The following is a 14,048-nucleotide window of genomic DNA, read 5'->3' as shown; positions in this document are numbered from 1 at the left end:
AGTTTTGTATATTGGAGGATGATAGAAGTGTACTAGAGATAAAACAATATATATTTAAAAAATAGAACTTACCGGGAATATGAAAGAAGAGGTTTAGAGTCCGGGAAGGTAAGTTTAATAAAAGAGTGAATAGGCATTGCTCCTTGTTTCAGTATCGCGGGAGTAGAGTTGGTTTGGCATCGTCATAGAGCGCCGCCTGGAGGGACGCCAGCGTTAACCAATAGCGAATGGAGACGATTCGACGCAGTCCCGCAAGCAGCGAGGCTCCACCCACGGCAAAACACAACGTAGCCAAGCTTTGGGTCGTGTGGACTCGCTGCTTCCTGCGATCACAACCCATAGGAATATTCTGCTTCGGACCGGGAAATATTATATACGATCGATAATCAGTATTACGAACAAATTTCTGCCAGTGAAAAGTTGACGTCCGTAGACTATCGACAGCCATTACGGTGGAGAGAAGTGTATTATGACGACGTCCACCATGTCGTGTCCAGCCTACTGGAGGTCGGCGTACGTTCCTCTCTAGTTGTGTGCCACTATCGATCCGACCAACGCCAGCTCCAAACGACGACGTACTTCTGCCTGCTTGTCTCCCCGGAGGACGGCAAATCGGGTCCCCCTCTCTGTCGTCCCCTTCGTCTCGTTCGCCTTTTTATCCCACGGAATCTAATGGTGATGGTGGTAGTGTGTGGCCTTGTGTGGTTTTCTATGTGACGACGTTATTGTGGATAAAAGCTCTGTCGGTGTATCTTGGAGTGCGCGTTGTATATATCACGGATCGCCAGTTTTGCATTTAATATTCTTGTTTCTTTATATTTCTGTATATTTGATATATATTGTGTGTGTTGGTGTGTTGGACAACGAGTGTGCTGAATGCATCTTTTCATCTTCCATGGTGCTGGCCAGCATTGACAGCACGGAGTCCGAGCAGCGCAGGAGGCAGCCGTCCATGGATGCCCCCGAGAACACGGTGCTGCTAGCCAAGCAGGCGGACTGGACAAAGGGAGAACAACAGCTTTACTACCTGGACAGCAGTAGGTTGAAACGTGAGTACATTTCTTTCCTATTTCGTTACATTTCATTTATTCTAACGGCTATACGGAAATGCCCAACCGATGTAGATAAGTGTGGGGGTAAAACTCATCAGCTGTTGTAGTCGTGTGCTAGGGGAGGGGGCGTTTGCTAAACGCACGTGATACTATGTTTTCTTCTTTTACTTTAGCACCCAACATTTGCCAAACTTATTTTTATCCGTTAATCTCACCATTAAAGATGACTTATTTTGAAATCCAATCGAAAACACGATAGGACATTGAGGCGTAGTAACAACAATAATGGCGTCATTGGACTCTGAGACCAGGCTCACTTGTCGATTTTGATTTGTGTCCAGATGATTATATTAATTAATATCGCGTTAATTAATCTTCCAAGGGTAAATCGAGAGACGGACAATGACGGTTTCTATTTTTAACTAACGCGCCCGACCTTTATACTTTAATAATATTTCGTATAAAAAGTGCAAACTTTCGTACGAAAGAGTTATATTTGGCCCATGCCAATTTATTCCACCATTCTTACGTATTAATACGTCTGATTGATAGGCAATGTTTATGCTATTATATCAAGCGTTCTCGGGGCGACTGGCGTAGCATCTGGTGCGCCATGTCTATCCGCGTGACGTCACAACCGCTGTAAACACTGCTGCGTCGTTGTTCGTTTACCCCGCGCACGTCACAGACTGCAGACGGTCTTCCTACGTCACCAGTGACGTTGCTATCAGTGTTTTTCGGGCGACGGGAGGTGAAGACAGCGGTTTCGAAAGTTGATGTCCGTGGTCTATCGATTCTCTGGGATGCCCTCTCCGAGATGCTGGCCTAGATCCACTGTAATCCCTCGTTTTGACGTCGTACCGACTCGGATAGCCTGGTGGGTTACGTAATCCTCACTTCATCTACCTGGCTAGACGTTTCTGTTAATCGGACATCTTCTAAATTGATATATACAATTTTATACTTCACTATTTCGGTTTTTCTTAATAACCAATGAAGATAAGCTTTGAAAATAAGTTTCACAATCACGTTTTTAACAAATTTATAAGTATGGATAGGCCAGTGACTCACCGGACGGTATTGACAACCGATAACTTTTATGTACTGTACATTCTTTCTTCTCAGTTTACATTACATGCACTCTTAAGTGAGATTTCGTGATAATTACATAGATTTGAAATAAAATTCTTATATTTTCTCAGTATAGAATTCTTTCACTTATAACATTTCAGTAGGAAGTGCCATGTTTGTCAACGTTAAACAGCGGTGAATTTTATATAATGGTGAATGCTACACGATATCGGATACCTTTAAATTATTTCGAAAATTCTATTTAAATATGTTTAATAAAGTGCGGGGAATAATTATGAACTTGTGATTTGCACGGTTTCCTTCTTGAACACCGAAACTCTAGTTTATCGATTATTACAAGTTTATTTGTTCCGTTACCAAAACAAGATTGCGTCATTGGAGCTATGATGACGTCTGAAATATACAGTCATAAAATATTTTATTTCAACACATTGAAGGAATATTTTTAAGATCGATACGGCCACGGTTTCACACTTATTTTAAATTTGTTAGATGAGACTGGCTGATCTTCCAAGGTCAAAGTATCTAACGGTATCTGAAAGTACAGGTGGTGCTTCATGTCACATGATCAAAGACTAGTCACGCTGGCGTCGTCTTATATTTGTAGCGCCGTTTACCTATACGCAGCTGAGAGCTTTTCTATACAGGTGATGAATGTAGTGGGACATGCCGAGAATAATGAAACTTAATCGAATGAATGAATTTATCAAAATCTGTTTGTAGTTGGCCTCTTTAAATTTAGAAATATGAGACATACGCGTAATAAATTTGTCTCGGTGACAAAATCTAAAATGTTTCTATAATATTTTTTTCCTTACAGAATTTCCGTCTCATTAATTATTTTTCTGTAAATGAATACGTTTTTTTAGCGTTATCGCTTAAAATTGCTTCTGTTACTTTGTAGTTTCATATTAATGAAGAAGAATTTCATATTCCGAATGTCGTATATAACTTATTATTCCTGTTTTAATAATTACTTACTTGATTACAATTTATGATTTTGTTGTGTTTTATTTTTGATTTTGCCGGTATAATTGTGACATTTCTAGTATTGTGAGTCAGTTCTATACCTTCCCTGCTGTAATGCTATAAGAGAGACGATGATGGTTACGGGGGAAAAAAACCTTTCGTCTGTCTGCCATCGACCCGTCAGCCAACAGCAATAGACTAGTTGGCGTGATAAAGTCCAGACAGACGGCGGATGTGGTCAGTTAATGGCCGGAGGGTGGAATGACCATCGAAGACAATAGTTAACACTGTACTTTGGGATTCCCTACCGCTAATTTAATGCGCATAGTTCGGTAATATAAAATGCGGTTAAACAATTCGTACGTATTAATTTGCATAATTATGCATATAAGTATAATTAAATTTATAATGATTTCGAATTAGTTATCAAGTTAGAGCTTTAAGAGCATTGCCGGATTGATGACTGGACTCTTCTTGTGCGAAGACTACAAGAGAAACATCAGTCAACTTGATCTAAATGATATCTAAAAGCAATGGCGCATATATTCTATTGTCGGAAATTATAATTTTGGATTAATTTGCTGTATATGTTGCTCGAAGTATGTTGATGGCCGGTTGCATAATAACGAAACTTGTGTACGAGGATAATTATATAGTAACTAGGCATGAAGTTTATCTTAATAAATGGATATAGCATTATGCCAATTGAATTAATATGGTAGTTTAAATGAAATAAATAGATATTCAGGACTCTTGCGGTTTATCTTGATAGCATTTCTCATAACTTTACATTATTGAAATGTTTTCGTTTTTCATTCAAAATTCTAAAAATTCTTTGTAGCTTTATTGGAAATTCTCAGCTGGTACCTCGAATTTGCCAAAATATTTAAATTTGGCAAATAAAATTGAACATTTTTCATGAATATCTGTATATTATTAAATGTATTTAGTATTTACTTTCTCATTATATTTTAAAGTATATTTAAATTTTATGGAAAATTTTATAGGATTTTCACTCTATTATTTTATAACGTATAGACTTTATATCGGTTATGAATTTAGGATATTCTGTAAGTTTAAAAAGAATTATTTAAGAGTTTTCTTTATTTTAAAAATTAATAGAAAATTTTTTTTTTCATAATTATATATTTACGATAACAGTACATATTGTTATTGTTATATTTATAAACAAACATCATTCGTATGCTGATAGATAAATTTAATTAAAAATTTAAGTTGTTCATTATTTTTTATTGTTATAATTTGTTTTAAAACATAGATCTGATTTTAAAAACATTAATGCAGAATTTCTAATGAGAATACATTTTTAGAAATCATAATGAAAATGAGGAATTGTTTCATTTCTTGATTAAATATAAATGACTATTACATCCGACTTTTAAAAATATAAACAATAGCTTGTCTGCACCACTCCTATAACACTGCTCTAGATTTATGAAATGACTCATAAGTTAGAAAGCAGAATGATTTGTTTTAGATTTCTAATTAATATTGAATTTTAAAATATGGTTAATTATTTATATATTTATTGTTAGTTGTTTTTTAATATCTTTAATACTCTCAATTAATAAAAAAATATTTTAAGAACTAATAGATTGTTAAAATAGAAAAATTTGAAGTATAAAGATTAAAGTTTTCAACAACTTTGTTTGAATACAAATACTTTGAATAATAATATATTAGGACATCGTGGAAAGTTTTCGTGAAATGAATGCATAATTCTCACAGCAGTTCGAGCATAAGTAGAACGTCGATATCAATAACACTTAAATATGCCGAAAACAAATACCTACTATTTAGTTTTCATTAAAAAAAAAAGAGAGAGAAAAAGTGGACGGACGAAAGAAAGAGGATTTGTAGAGACAACTTATCAGATGAAGTGTGTGGTTGATATGCAGCTGGTCTTTCATTACCATCAGACTTCCGCTGTTATCATAAATGTGTACGTTTATGTGTATTAAACAATCACTTTTTATGTTAATCTAGAAAAATTTATTGTTAAAAAAATTTATTAATATCTGCAAAAATCTCATCTTATATATAAGATTTTTCATTATTTATGAGAACTTGCCATTCACAATTAGAAATCTTATTGCGAAAGTTTCTGAAATTCATTTAATAGCCCATCGTTTTCAAATTTGTTTTTGGACATACTTTATTACGAATCAAGCTTTATATTCGTACTTTATTTTTTAAAATAAAGTAAGAATATAAAATTTGGTCTATTTTTATTTTTTAAAATAATAATTAATTTCTATTCTATTTTTATTAAATTTTAAATTTTCTTACGAATAGAAAAACTTTTGAAAAATTGTATAACCTATATAGATAAATATATTCTGAATAATGTAAGATCTGTATTTTATTGTCTTCTATATAAAGATCTCCAAAATTTAAAAAAATATGTTGAAGAGGATTCGATAAATTTTATACATTAAAGTATATTAAAATTTCTTGACTGTTTTATGCGTTTATATATATCAATATATAAGTGTATTCATAGTTGTTTAACAGAATTAATTGTTAAAAGTTAGAATATAATTAAGCGTTTTAATTTCTATATTATAAAAAATTGGACTAGAATATGAAAGTTTTGATATTAATTGTTAGGAAGAAACATTTAGTTTTTAAAGGGATAAAGGTAAAGTATCTTAAATTTAACTACTGTAGTTTACTAAAATATATAGCCTATATATACACACATAAAATTTACAAAAAACGTTAAATATCATGTGAATTTTAGCAATAATACTTAAATACATCATTGATTATTCATAATTATATCGTATGCTTTTATTAATAAATTAATAATAAAGTAAAGGAATAAAAATAATTATTAATTTCTTATATATAGGTTTTTAGTGATGAATATTGAAAGAGTTATTTCAAAGAAAAGGAAAGATTTCATCAATTATATCATGATTTTAATCTAATTCATTTCAAGTTTCGATTTTGAAAAGGAAGTCTATATCATTTTTATTTATTTATTTAATCATCATCGAAATTGTTAATAATTGAGGTTATTTATTCATTTTGTCTCGTAATTATGAACTGAAACTCAAATTTCAAAATTAGAATTTGAAGATTTGTTGCATAAATATTAAATTAATAAAAACAATCTTCTGGTTTAAGAAATTTTTGAATTCTCATAGTTATGAAAAGAAATAACTATTTGTTTTCCAACAGTTTGTATTTTGCTATTAAACTTTATATGAAATCTATATTTTTAAAGAGAGAGTTATTTTTACCGAATGTCCTCGAGGATTTATTAACGATATCATTTGTAATGCTTAAAGTCTTATTTTAAATATTCAAAATGAATAATAACACGAACTGAATAGGATTACCTATCGATTTTATAATAGACGATAGGTTTTCTCAAATATTTATAAATAAATCTAATTATATCTATAAATATACAAATTAATTTCACTTGTACTAATAGTCTTAATATGGAATCGAATGATTAATATATTTTCAAAGAGGAATATAATTTTGGTTTTTAACAGTATTAGCTCTGGATTCGAGAGATTTAAGATTGTGGCAAATAAAATATTTTGAGTTGCTAAATTCTAAAGTTACATTTACATAAATAGCATTTTTTTCATAATAGATCATAATGTACGTTAATGTGTAAATTATTTTAAAACTTTAAAGAATTTTTAAAACATTCACAATTGGATATATATAACATTTTATTTTTATTTATTTAGTAATAAAAGGTAATGTTTTAAATATGATTCAAATTATACTGAAATATTAAATTACACCAATAATACGGAATAAAATGTCGAGTTATCCTTAAGTTATTGTTTGTTATGAAGTATAGCCCTTTTGTAAAGTTTAACTCTACTTGAAGTATTTCATAAACGAACATGAAAATTTATATTATTGTTTTATCAAGTTAGTGGTGCATCTCGTGAAAAATAGTCAAAAGCTCTATAACTTGGGCCTGGTATTACCTCATTTTAGACATAAGAATTATTATTTTTTTGTTTAAATTTCTCCTTGTAACAGTGATGATTCATTTTCTTTCAACGCGGTGTAATTATAATTTTTTTAGAGTGGACATGTAATGCATTATTGGAATAGTTTATATCCGACCAATAACAGAAATATTCTTCTCGTCATTAGTATTTCTATGAATGAGTCATCGGTTTGTCACGAGTTGCTACGTCATTTCCGTTCTCTACGAGATAGGACACAGTACGTGTCAGACAAACTTTAAAAAAGAACATCGACCTACAACTGTAAATTGGCACACCGCATACCGCGACTGTCGGATCTGTGCCTGTTTTAACTACGGTAAATAGTATCCGTGCAAATCAGCCGTCATGATATATTTATATATAGTATTTATACTGTTATGATACCACTTAAACCATAAGCACGTGGCAATGATCGTTAAATGATGTCGAGTCCATTCATTTCTGAGACGGACGTTACTCATAAACTACTTAAAGAAAGAATCCATACAAGGAAGTGAATGCTGATTCATAGAATTTAAGACGGATGTTTCGGAATTTTTGAATAAAAGGGAATCTAGTCGAAATGTTTGATAAAATATTGACATATTTTCAGAAAGAAAGTAAAAAGCATAATAATTCGTTCGATATGTAAATATTAGCTCATGGTCGTCAGAAAAAGCTTGACTAAAGATTTACTAGCCATTACACTGTTCGTTATGATCTCTGACCTTGTAAGTCTGTACGTTACCTGGATGATTCAGTCGCGTTGTGTGGCCCAGGTCAAAAGAGCGTGAGAAAGGAAACTGACTGGACTAATCTTAATTCTATATTCAAAAATATTCTTAAAACGCGGTTTATATTGAGAAAAAATAAAATTTAAAAGTATCGTGTTGTTATTTACTTGATTATATCTTAGGTAATTGTTCATAACAAGATAGAAAACTCATAATTTTGTATGTAAGAGAGACGTCAAGCTTCGTTCATTTTAATCTCTATTCATTGGGCAGAGTGGTTAATTTTCTAAGAAAATTTTAAACAAATTTTAAGTAATTTGTTAGAATATTAATTAGGTTATTTCATGTTTAGATACAGATTTTCGCCAACTTTCTCTCAGTATTAAGAGTAAAGTGTTCTAACTTAATGTAAATGATAATGTTAATTGTTTAAAAATGTAAGGAAAACAATAGTAAAATAACAATCTTTTCTATTTAAATCTGTAAAAAAAATTCGTTATTCTAAATTCATTAGTTGAACTTTATGTATTTCGATTAATTACTTTATAAATTGACTCAAAAGACACGTATTAATTCGTCGTTTTTTAATAGTTTTTTTCATTCTTGTTAATCCGAAATATGATTCAGTTCATTTAGTTTCATATATTTCCTATAATCTTGTAAATATTTAGTTAGCGTTTTTATTCTCGTAAGCCACTTCATTCTCTCATATTGAACAACTAACTGCCCTGCTCTCTCTTCATATGCGGAGAATTTGCGTGCTGTCGGCATGCAGGTGCTAGCGATTGACAGATGTCCTTTTGTATGCTTGCTGTCATGCTACGTAGTGCTTTGTACGTGATGTGGATAAGTAAAACGGAATCGGACGCCATTGACTGAAAATGAGGAGAAAAATTTATGGATCGAAGTAACATTTTAAACATTAAATATACTTTTGTTTTGCGTATTTCGCTACCTGAAATACTCTTTGGTTTAGTGTTATTTGTTCCTTATATGTATAAGGATATTTAACAATTTTTTCCGCAAAATATAGTTTTAAAATAAAAATTTTTGTTTGCATTTATATAAATAAAAGTTTCAAAATTGTCTTCTCTTGTTTTTCTTATATATTGGTTCAAAATTTCATCGATCATTCTTTTTTGATATTTTTATTTTGATATCTGGGATATCTGACCCAGCTGTCATCGATTTTACATACGAGTAATATATATATGTATCCCCACGATTTTATGTCTCTACAGTAGGAGGTTTTCAGTACAAATCAGTTCCATATAAACATTACGTTATTTATTACTTTCTTGATATTTGATACTTTTATAGTGGAAATAATATTTTTTATTTACGTTATAAATGATAGCAGAATTCGAAATTTTATTATTTTATCTCTTTTAGACAATGAATTTCAAATTTTGTGATCTTTTGTCCTTTTGAATTTTTATTTGTATCTATTTTATATATAAATTATTTAAAATACATACTGTATATAACTAAATTTAATTTATACGTAATAATAGTGTAAGAATGTTAGAGATGCTCGTCGTTCCTTCAATGACTGATTACATCGAACAAAAGTTATGATTTAAAAAATAACGTACGGTTATTTTGAATGTTTTAAATGGATTATTTTTGACGAAGTATTATCTCTGTTTTCTACAATAATTTTTGAAAAAAATTAATATTTTAGACTGGTCCTTTTATTTTTTTACGAAACTTTGGCATAATTAGTCATTATAATAGGCTTTCTGAAAATTTTACTAACATTACAAAATATTTTATAAAGCGAACGTATTGAATCATTATAGATTTCACACTGCTATAGTCTATCCATATTATTTTATTGAAGAAAATATTGCTATTTTCCAAGTAAGATTTCTGTACAGATTCATATTACAATAAAAATATATAAAATGATTTTCTTTATATATAATGTTCTCTGCTTTGCAGGGTTCGAGAATGTTCAATGAATAACATATAGCCTATATATATATAGCCTATATACTAAAAGACATGGTATATATACCATGTCTTTTAGTATACTATGAAATTCCTATTGCAGTTCTATTTTGAAAAAAATAGAAGCAATTAAAAGAAAATTGCTGAAGAGTTTTTCCTACACTCAGAATCCGTTATCAGGATGTAGATTATCATCATCGTACTTAACATCAATTACTCTAAGAAAGTACAGTAATGAATCTATGTGCATTTGAGTTATATCGCCTGCTTGATTAATAGTAACATGTTTCAATGATTTTAAAAGTCCATAGTGATATGATTTTAAATTTATAGAAGAAATTTGGCAAGGGTCATTAAAATTCTTTTTGCTGATGGTATGTAACCCGCAGGCCTGATGTTAGGTCATTCTGGTATATTATATATGATACTTCTGTGAATATATTGTTTGTACGTTTTGTTTTATTATCTGAGTTAGTTTGATTTTCCTTAATAAGTGTTTTCAAGGGAATAATTCGCTACAACGTATTTTTTTCACCCCCCTCTCTCTCTACTGCCGCCATAACATTGTAAGATTTTATTCATCCACGTGTTTTCATAAAGGTCAAACAACTATAATGATATTATAATAGAATATTATTAATAGGTAATTCGAGAGAGGGAAAAAGAAATATTTAATATAATATTTCTTAACATTTTCTAAAAATAACTTATTAGAAGACATAAATACTTCAGCTAGATATTATAACTGTATAATCAATATATAGATTATATACTTATTTCTGCTTGTTTTATAACGGGAAGTCCTATTACAGGCTTGAATTAGCACGTGATTGACAAATCCTAAATTTTCAAAGGGGGCAAATTCTGTATTTTTATTAGCTTGCAGACTAGATGCTATCAAGTAACCGAATTGTTTTGACCTCAGTTCCTGACATAAATAATTTAATGGTACTTACGATAACTTTATAACTGTGAATTAACTAACGATAATGTAAACGAAATTAGTATACCATCAATTTCTTTTAGATTTGCCAACGAGATATAAAAAACATTATTTTATTATACTAAATATCCAATTAACGTTATCGTTTCGTAAAATATTGTATTTGTAAGCTTATATTTTATATATTATACAGNTTGGTAACGTGTCTGTAGACCCAGACGTGTTTAGTGTAGTGAGAGCAAGAGACGATCTACAAACGAATGTCGACCGAAAGAGTTGATTGCCATAAAGGTGTCTCTAACGAGAGAAGCGAGTGCCGAATCGATTTGTTAGAGGAAAGGTCATATCGTAGGTGTGTGCGCACCTAGTTAATGTGGGTGGTTACCCCTGACATTTCGAAGATTTGTTTTGTCCGGAGCGCCTCCTTTCCTTGATCCAATTGGGTGTTGAGTTTTAATTTTATCAGTCGCATTTTTGTTAGATCTATTAGTTATATCGAATGTGCATATATGGTCTGTATTTTATGTCAAAATTTTTTAAAATATAAATTATGTACGAGAAACTGTTGTGTAAAAATATTATAAAAGTTTTGAAATTCTTGTGTGTGTGTGTGTGTGTTTATTTACAGTTTATTTATCTGTTCAATAAATTTTAATGAATAATTTCAAAAATACGTACTAAATAATGTTAAACTTTTTATACAACTACGTTTACGTCGGTTTCTTTTATGTTCTTAAATTCTATAGAAATAAATTTCGTTGGACAAGCAAAAAATAAATAATATAAAGCATATCTTGAAGTTTATTTCATCGTTTTAAAATTTATATATTTGAAATATTTGTTTGTAATGAGCTAGATTTTTTGACATTATGAACAGTATCTGAAGATTTTCTTCGATATTTTGTCCTATATAATTGATTTAAAATTGTTATATGTAGAAATTTTTTATAGATTACTAGTACATGATTGGATAAAATAAGAAAATTTGTTATTTTAATGCTAATATTATAATGTAAATAGAACATATAAGTAATTTAATTCATTTTTTATTTTACTGATATTCTCGTAGACGAGAATACGGGAATGAGAATTTAAGTAGACCGGTAATTCATGGGAAAATATTTAAGAAAAAAACGAAGTTCCTGCCAATATGGAAGAAACTTTCATGTTGACAGGAATTATAAAGTAATCTTAAGAAAATGTTATTGCTGAACTGTTGCAAATTCCGTATAGTTAGGAAGGAGTCCATTTAAATGTACAATTTAAAACCTAAATTTTAGTAATTTACTTTTTTCGATATTATTAATTCTATTAACTTAAATTTAATTTAATAAATATTAGATTAACTTAAATTATCAATTTTAAATTATTAAATGTCTTATATAAAAATTTTAAATCAGATTATTAAATTTCAGTTATTTTGATATTGTAATATATTATGATAAATTTTAAGATAAATCTGATCAATGTTTATCGTGACAATCAATATTTAATAACATTTTACTTTCAATAAAATTGAACATATATATGTACTCTAATTATTTAACAATACAATTTCTTAAGATATCAAGTAATACAATTATCAAATTGTATTTATGAATTATTATATGGATCACTTTCTGTNAGATACGTAATAATAATTAATATCTATTAAAATTTAAAATTGTTTATTATAATATTATAATTGATTTCATTTCACAATTACTGCAAATATATTTGCTTAGAAATTAATCACGTAAGATTAGAAAGAACAAAAGTTATATATACATATTCTGTATTTATTATTTGATTGGATTAGTATTATGAAATATTATGAATTTGCATACATTTTTAAAATTTTTTGAATGATATTCTGTAGTATATTAACCATGTTTATGAAAAATTTCTTTGTTAAAAATTGCACGAAATTATTTTATTTTTCAACGTATTAATACGTTAAAAAATAAAAAATTTCGTGGAGTTTTTAACGTATAATAACAAACTCAGTCAAATTGTCCACCTTATCTGATTACATAATTATTATTTTTAAGTTCGTTCATATATTCAATTTATTAGAAAAATAGTATAGTTTGCCCGATGTATTCATTATGCTTTATGATGTACTATATTTCTTTATATAAAAAAACTCGTATATATGATTACAAATATATATCTATACATTACAAATATATATCTGATGTAGTAGCATGATAATATTTGTATATATATAAGATATATACAAATATTATCATGCTACTACACCAGTTTTCAAAATATAAGACATTGCCTTACACCCTAAAGTTGTCTTTACGTAGTTAACTTTCGTGTAGAGGCCATGACCATGAAGAACGACGCGTGTGCGAAGAAATAAATTATTTATAATTATCGCTACTTTTGAACGGCTAACAATTAATTTTTAAAACACTTGTTCTTGGTATTGTAAATTTCTTTTCAATGCTATTCATGTTTTATATCACGAAATGAATATTCCAATAGGGTTTTTGTGTATGATGTGCTGAAAAACACATTCAGTGTATATTTGAATGTGTCGTAAGAAATTCATTCTAGTTCAAAATTGGTTATGATAGAATTTTGTAGTATATTTTTTTTTTTTTCGAGAATGTCAGATCTTTATCGTTTTGATAAATTCGCCAATAAGAATTATTTATTTCGTCTTAAATTGAGCATGTTATAGTTAAAGTTGTCTTTTTATTTTTCTTTTAGGAAAAGTTGTGTAAACAAAATGTTTTCACGTTGTTGTTTGTAACATTGTGTAAAATCAGATACAGAAGATAGATAGGATCAAGTAGTTGGATATAGTAATTGAATATAATAACAAACAATTAAAGTAGTTAGCGAATATATTAATTTTCGATAATTGAGTATCTTTTTTTAAATGAAACATAATTTAGAATTATTTTTTCTTTAATGTTAATGTATTATCATTACAAATTGTAATGAAAATATTTGTAAGTATAACAAGGAGTATGCTTTTATTTCTTATTTTTATCATATAATAATGTGAAAATAATAGCTTATTCGTTTCGATTTCTTTTATAATATATCAATATAATGTTTGAAAATTCATAAATAATAATAAATTTTAATTTATTATTATATATTTAAATTGCTAATTGTAAAATTGATTATTCTGTATTTTACTAAATTATTGTCGAAACTGTATTGTTTTTATAATTTTAAAATACATTTAAATTATTATATGTTTAGTCATAAAAAAACCAATGAATTTTAACCGAATAGATCTGTTCACTTTCTCATATGCACCCAAATCGAATTTTTCTTTTCTCTTTTATATTCTACGTACCGAAAAGTCGAC

At 28.9% G+C, this 14,048-nt stretch overlaps 1 long non-coding RNA gene across 4 annotated transcripts in view; it reads right to left on the bottom strand.

Annotated features, from left to right (window-relative positions):
• The window catches only part of LOC111641711, an 85,893-nt gene extending 85,636 nt beyond the window's left edge, over nucleotides 1-257 (bottom strand). The window contains exon 1 of one of the 4 annotated variants that reach the window (XR_002759454.1): nucleotides 73-257. This is a non-coding gene — a long non-coding RNA (uncharacterized LOC111641711). The remainder of the gene's footprint in view (nucleotides 1-72) is intronic. The other 3 variants (XR_002759455.1, XR_002759453.1, XR_002759452.1) reach the window with 3 other exon arrangements.
• Nucleotides 258-14,048: the final 13,791 nt, after the last annotated feature.

Source organism: Centruroides sculpturatus, unplaced genomic scaffold (assembly GCF_000671375.1).
Source record: "Centruroides sculpturatus isolate CEXI.00-Female unplaced genomic scaffold, Cexi_2.0 scaffold52, whole genome shotgun sequence".
In the NCBI taxonomy this organism is placed as follows: Eukaryota; Metazoa; Arthropoda; class Arachnida; order Scorpiones; family Buthidae; genus Centruroides; species Centruroides sculpturatus.
Note: the sequence above shows the minus strand (reverse complement) of the source record. Positions and strands in the feature narration are given on the sequence as shown.